The sequence below is a fragment of the Peromyscus eremicus genome, chromosome X (assembly GCF_949786415.1).
Source record: "Peromyscus eremicus chromosome X, PerEre_H2_v1, whole genome shotgun sequence".
In the NCBI taxonomy this organism is placed as follows: Eukaryota; Metazoa; Chordata; class Mammalia; order Rodentia; family Cricetidae; genus Peromyscus; species Peromyscus eremicus.
In genome coordinates this window covers 105,145,921-105,153,643 of record NC_081439.1, presented here as the reverse complement: position 1 = coordinate 105,153,643, position 7,723 = coordinate 105,145,921, and the positions used below count along the sequence as shown (strand labels likewise).

The window sequence follows — 7,723 nt, the reverse complement described above, 5'->3', positions numbered from 1 at the left end:
ATGACATATGAAACAATGAGATTGATTGATGATCTCATTCATGGGGTTTAAATTAGTATATTTTTGCATTGTATCTACCATGTTCCCAGAAAATAGTAATCTTGATGAAGAGATGGTAGAAAATAACAAATTGTACTTCAAATCTCGCCATGGCCAATATTCTCTTGCTTTATAGAAGCATATTGTCCTTAATTCTGATAAGAACTGCATCCTGGTTAACTGATTTGGATCATCATCATTAAGTACCTTTTCTTTTTTGCCTTGTTCCATTGCATAAAATATATCTTAATGCAGCTGGTCACATCACCCTAACAAGCAGAAATTTGAGTTCCATGAACACCTGCTGTCATTCAGCTCACATTCCCGCTTATGTAGTCAAGAATCCTAGCCTGAGAATGGTATTACCCACAATGGTCAGGACTTGTCACCTCTGTTAATTCTATCAAGATAATCCTTCACAGGTTATGCCAGGAATCCATCTCCTAGGCGAGTTTAAAATCTGTCCATTAACACTAACCATCACAATACATCATGTACTCCATGTTGGCTTTGACAACAGTTGAATCCATGACTCAAAACAACCACAAAAAAGCTAAAAGAATTGGAATTTCTTATGCTTTCTGGAAAAAGTTGGTCTAATATAAACTGGTTCCAAGAAAGGACTTTTAGTTCCTCCTTTTGGGATTTAGCCTAGGAGTAAATTCAAACTCTTCTGAACAACTAGCTTGCAAATAAACACAAGAAAAAGAACATAGAAGTTAGACTGAACTAAGTAAAACTTCAAAGGTCTGGGACTAAAGAGCTCTTCAGAAAAAGGGCCAAACAACTACCTGGAAAGACAACATTAAACAATCTGAAAGCCAACCTAAAGGAAGCAAATCACATTATTATCTAAATACTGGGATGAATCATTTTTTATTTTAATAAAGATATATCTCAAATGTATAGAGATTTCATAAAGCAAATTCTCAAATATTTGTCACCATTGATACTCAGATCTTTCAAAACCTACCATGTTATCAGAGATCTTTTAGATTTACTTGCAGAAATAAAACACAACAGACAAAATTAAAATATTTTATGCTCCCCCATCACACTGCCCTCCTTTTTTCTCCAGACATAGCTAGAGTATTAGAAAAAAATATTACATTGTATGTATCATAGCACATTAGTACAGATATATATTACAGCATCCATATAGTTTTCATTAAATGTATATCCACCTTCAATTTTATTTTGTCTGTTATCATGGTTTCTGTCATGTAACCTTGATATGTGAGATTCTGTTCCACTGTTAATTTCTAACTGTGTTGGATAAAATCTTGATATTCCATTATTGCTGGACATTTAGACTGTTTCTAAAATTCGGTTTTCCAAAAATTGATTAATTAAACATTTTTGTGAGAATTTGTTTTGTGTACTAGACAGACATTTTTAAAGTAGGCATATAGAAGAGGTACTTACGGGTCAAGCAGCATAATTTCCCCAAATTCGTAAGACATTGTTAAATTGATTTCTAGAGAGCACAATATTATACTCCAACTAGTGAAATATGAAATTCCTAATTCTTCTTATTAACATTTGGTAAAATTTTGCCAATATGTACATTTTTAGGTCCTGACTGATTTAATTTATATTCTACTGATTACTTGTAAAGAAGTACTTTCTCATACATCAATTATATTAAAATAGATAACTACCTATTCAGAGCATTTGTTCATTTTCTGACTTTGGTTTCATTATAGATATTTTTAAAATATCTTTTCATCAGTGATCCTTGCAGTTGCCTTTTTCACATTTGCTGCATGTGTTTTCAGTGTCTCTTATATCTATGTCATTGCATCAGATTAAATTGAGTAAAAGTCATACCTTCATGATATTGAGTCTTCCAGATCCTGAACATATTTTACCTCTACTTACATGAAAATCTTATGTTTTTCAGTAGTGTTTCCTTATCCTGTAAATGTTTGCCTAGCTTTGGTAAGAATTATTTATAGTTTTTCTTTCAACTTTTTAGTACTATAGATATAATCTTTGGGCTGTTTTCCTATTGAATTATCTTATTAATTATTAGTTATATAAGGTTTCATTATAGGTTCTAGTACATTAATTCTTGTTCCCAGAGACCTTGCTAAAATTCCTTATAAATTATAATAGCTTGTATTAATTCTAGGATTTCTCTGTATATAAATATGACATTTGAAATTGGTGATAAATTTGTCTAATTTTTCCCATTTTATACCTGATTTATTTTCCTTGTTCTAATGTATTATCTAGAACATTCATTAAACATGATTAATAAAAAGATTTGTTGAAATTTTTCAATGATAAATAGCCATAAAACTCCTAATTTGACACTTCTCCAGGGTGGGAAAAATGGTTTGCAGATGTTCTTTTGTACAGATGAAACATAGGTTAGGAAAACAGCATGTCACTTCTAAAGCCGTCTAGAACGGGAATGCTGAAAGCATTCACTAAGAAGAACCTAAAGTCACCTCAGAGTCCTACTAGGTAAGAAAATACAATTTGTGTTGCTTTTCAATGTTCCAATGTATGGGAGAAGAAAAAAAATGAACAAAAAGAAACTCAATAGACATGTAGCAAGCCTCTAGTGCTTAGATTTGTAAAAAGTGTTCTAAGCTAGAATAACTAAAATGAGTCCTCCTGTCATTTCTGCCCAACAAATTGCTCTAGTATTCTCCAGGACAAGATAGGACAGGTTATTGTTTTTCTTTTAAAGGAGTTGAAAATCTAAGGTGCTTTGTTTCTTCCATTATGACTACCAAATCCATTGTGCTCACTATCTCCCAAGTCTGCTGCTTTTTGTCTTTCGGGCTTACAGCTCCAGAGACAAAAGTTCTCTTTGCAAAAGCAAAGTCCACTGTTATCTGTGAAGGGGGAAATGGGGTAAAGAATGGGGTATGCCTCCAAACCAGTGCCCAAATAATTCTGTAGTTGCTGTGTTTACAAAGCAAGGTGATGAATGCCTCTAGATGCGATCACAAGGACCAGAACAAGAGTTATTTGAAGACAGAGGCTGGGTACAGTGACACCTGAACTGTGAACAAATTGACAGAGGCCACCTATGTCCTTCTGACCAACTCTGGGGATGTGGGACAAACCATTCTCTCTGACAGAAAGAACAAACGCTTGCTTGGTGTGCACTAACCTATTGCATTGACAAGCACAATCCAGGTGCCAGGAAAAAAAGGAGGGGGGACAAAGAGTGGCAATAAAAATAATATTTTATTCCTCCCCCTCCTGCCCTCCCTTCTCCACACAACCCCCAGTACGCTTTTCCTCTTTCTTTCCCTATAATCAGAAAAAAAGAAACTTTGAAGGACAGGAATTGAAAGGGGGAAGACATAGGTAAAAACAAATCCCAATAAGAATTTCACAGAATTGGTTAATTCTCCTTAGTCATCCTCTTCGTCCTCATTTTCTAGTTCTCATTTAACTTCTGACCCCTTTCTTCTTCACTAGCATCTTCCTCTTCCTCATCATCCACATCTCCATCATTATAATCTTCGTCATCCTCCTCTCCACTCATGTCCTCTTCCTCCCCTTCTTTTCCTCATTGCCTTCTTCCTCCTTTTTCATTACCTGGGTATATTCATACTCCTCATCCTCATCTTCCTCACTCTAATCCTTTACGTAGCCCCCAATGTCAGAATCAGGGGCCTCTTTGTTATTTCTGTTTAGCCTCTGAGGTACATGACCTGGGGCAGGAGCTTGAACAACTTTTCCCTGTAGTCATTCAGGCTGGTCTCCACTCAGTTAAACAGATCTAGGCTCTTGAAATTGTCTAACTTCTCCAAGGACTCTCTGGTGCTGAAGTCTTTTAATTTGTTGCCACTTAAATTTTGATCCTTAAAGTTCAGACTTTTTTTTTCTGCCACTACTTCCAGGCCCTCTGAGATTCTGGTATCACTCAGTTCAAGCTTCTCGAGTTTAATTTTGGTTAAGTTTGCAATGAGGAGGGGAAAGGGGGAAGATCTATGTTGATTGCAACTTAAGAATTCCAGTTTTTCAGACTCCTCTCTGAGGCCTTGGATTTGGCCTCCAACTGACCAACAGTTGTCAGGATAAATGCTTTCACTGAAGAGGGCGTCTTCTTCCGCTGTTCGAAATGAATTGCTTGTCCACTTCCATTTCTCACTCTTTGTCTCTGAAGGGGATCCTGTGCCAGCAGAATTCAATCAATAAACCCACAGCTATGCCTTTTAGGATTTTGAAGACTCGACCAGCTTTACTGGGTTCTTTTCCATTAAATTTTTATGTAGAAGTCCTAAGAACAGATATCTCCATCCTGATTTTAATGGTGAATAAGGTATAATATAACACCAATAACATGTTTTTTACTGTAGATTTTTATTAAATATCCTTTAAAATATCCCTAATAGTCTATTAAAGTGTTTTGAAACATCAGTGGATGTTCACTGTTTTGAAAGTTATTTCTGAATTTATTCAAATAACATATGTTTATAGTTTTGTTATTTGGATAATTGAGTTAATTACATTGGTTAATAATTTTACTGATAGATAAGTATTTCATTTCTAGGAGAAAATCAACTTGCCCGTGATATTTATACATTTTTAGGAATTCATATAACTGGTTCACTCTTTCTTCTTTTATTTATATTAGTTTTTGAGATTATAATATAATTACACCATTTCCTCCTTCAATTTCCTCCCTCTAAACCCTCCCATATAACCCTGCTTTCTCTCTTTCAAATGCATAAGCACTTTTAAAATTTTGTTGCACAGATACAGACATATGCACATGTGCATGTATGTACATATGTATCCCTAAATATAACCTGCTTAGTCTGTGTAATGTTACATGTATATTTATATAATGTTTGTGTTTTCAAGGCTGTCCATTTGGTATTAGATAGCCAACTGGTGTACTCTTCTTCAGAGAAGTCTATTTCTCCTAGCTTTCAGAATTATTTAGTTACCTGTAGTTCTCTGTGTAGGATTGAGGCCCTATGGACTTTCTCCTGTCCATGTTAGCATGTCTAATGTTTTATCCTTGTTCAACTCATGTTTAGACAGACTGGTAATGCCACGGCCACATGGCAACTTATAGATTAATAGCAATGGGTTAAGTTATAAGGGCTAGCTAGCAAGACGTCTGCCATAGGTCATATAATTGGTAATTAATATAAGCCTCTGAATGATTATTTTATAAGTGGCTGCGTTACCATTGGGCTAGGCAGGACCAGAGAAACACAGACCAGGGGGGCTGGCGGGACTGGAGAAAATTCTGACTACAGGCATGTTGTTTTCAGGAATAGGTATTAATCGTCCACCTATTCAAGACAACTAAGGTCAATAGTAATAGCCTGTAATGCTTTGGAAGTCTCTTAGACAGTATTGACCTACAACTCAAAGGAAGGCTTCTCATGCCTAGTACTTGGATTTTCATTAGATCTAAAATGAAATTTTCCCATCTGGGTTTACATTGCTCTTTCCAAGAGGCTCACTATGTCTTTTAAGAATTATTGCATGAAATAATGTGTAATTTTCTTCTTTCAAGTTGCCCTTGTCAAATTTTTGAATCATGATTACAAGTGTCACTAAATAAGCAGGTAGGTTTCCTTATTTTAATCTTGAATTTTGTTCATTCAGAGAAAAATGTATTGAAAGTCTGATAAATTTTATATAAATTACATATTATATACATGCATGCAGGTGTGCATACACACGTGTGTGTATGCTATATCATTTTAGACATTTCTATGTATTTAATGAAAAGGTGAATCATTTTGAATTTTTATGTCCTTCATAGTTCAACTCCTCTGTAAATAAAGAAGTGCAATTCAAACTAACAGTACTTTACGTACTTGCATAATCTCAAACTTTCTTTATGACACTACGTTTCTATGCAAACTATATTAATCCACTTTATACAAAAAATACAGGAATAGTTAACTTTATTTCGTCAGGATTTTCAGAAATGATTATTGCCAAATAAATTTTATACCTTTGCTTTATATTGAATATTTCTGATATAATAATATGCTTATATTAACTCTCAAGTGTAAATCTGAAGGTCTCACTGATTATTGGTAAGTAGCACACAAAGAAAGAAATAAGAAGGCCAAATAGAATTGATTGGCAATTGATAGGTCACTCTGTATTCTCAGGGATAATCCAGAGATTTAGAGAAATCTAATCCCTTTACATTAAAATCAGTGGAAATATAAATATCTCATTTGTGTTTTGCTAAATCATATTGGTAGTAATTAGGTTAGAGGAGAAAGGTTAACTTGCTTTATTCTAATTACGTTGTAATGGATAATAAGAATTTGTTTTGATTGGTAGGAAGGTTCATGACTGAACATAGTGGGTCCTGATCCATCCTAGACCATCGTCTATACCACTGACCAAATGACAGAAGTATTTAGACGATCATGTCCTTATTCATGAAGCACAGGGAATTCAGGAAAATTTTATACATGTCACATGTCATCATCTAGTGTCATTTTTTTCTCGAAATGCTTTCCCTTGTTGTCTCTAGAATCTTACCTTCCTGGTGGATGATGAGCCATAAGGTATTTTCTGGTTCTAAATTTAAAGTTACCACATGTCAGTGATGAAACTCTGCCAAATACTGTGTTCCATGGATTTGCACTTGTAGCTTTCAGAACTTATGAGCACTTCTTAATGATTTAACTTGTTTTGAGCCCATAATTCTGTAGCTCAATATGCAAGATATTTGATGATAATAAATCTGCATCTTAAAAGATTATTATGGAACACAAGAAAAGTGAAAATAAATAATTACAAAAGAAAATTGTATTCCTTGGTGATTCACAGGAGGATTTGTCCACAAATAAGATAGCCCTGGGTTTCTCTAATAGAAAAACAATTGTATAGTAAGTAACTCTGAGGCATAAATGTTCTCATTTAGTGTGAAATGATTTGCTCTAAATTAATTAGGTCCCTTGATGCCTAGGGTGCTGAAGACAAATTTTAAAAGAAATGTAATTGTACAAATGGTTTAAAATCAATCATTATATATCATATTTGAGAATAGATATTTGGAGTACTAGGTTTTAAAATTCCCAAAATCAGAGATCCTACTATATATCACGATAAAGTAATGTCCTCATTTTGTCACAATTTCAAAATACCCCCTTAGCCTTTAAGGAACAAACCTGAAACTACATCTGATACTTCATAAATTTTCACCAGGATGCTTCCCTGTTGCTTCCAGCCTCATTTTACTGGGCACTGAGCAATTCTTCTCATTGTTGATTAGCACCCTCTTTGCATAGTGACAGGATATGAGATAAGTAAGACTGAGCCCTCTAAGTTTCCAGTTGTATTTCAACTAGAATTTGAGTCTCATCAAAGAATTCATACATGTGGAACTTTCAGTTGGTGAGTAGAGTCTGTGTGGTTTAAAGCAAGGCCATCTTGCTTGTGTAAAATCTTATTATTTGACCTGTTAGAGTGAGGAACACATTAATACTTGAATGTTAAAGAAGGCCCTTGGTGTTATATGTAAGGATCTAGCAACAGACATTTCTGGCCAAATAAACATTCAACAAGTATTTGCTGGATTAGCAAATGGCTATAAATTCCTCCAGATATTGGTAGCAGTTCCTCAATTTATCCAGGACTCATTTGTCATCATCAGAGTGAACAATGATGCTTTCATTCACCTCTAAGTGGCATAGGACAACATAGAGCAGGGGTTGACAGACCACAA

At 34.6% G+C, this 7,723-nt stretch overlaps 1 pseudogene; it reads right to left on the bottom strand.

Moving 5' to 3' along the window:
- Positions 1-3,416: 3,416 nt before the first annotated feature.
- On the bottom strand, positions 3,417-5,568 carry LOC131900188 (acidic leucine-rich nuclear phosphoprotein 32 family member A-like; annotated as a pseudogene).
- Positions 5,569-7,723: the final 2,155 nt, after the last annotated feature.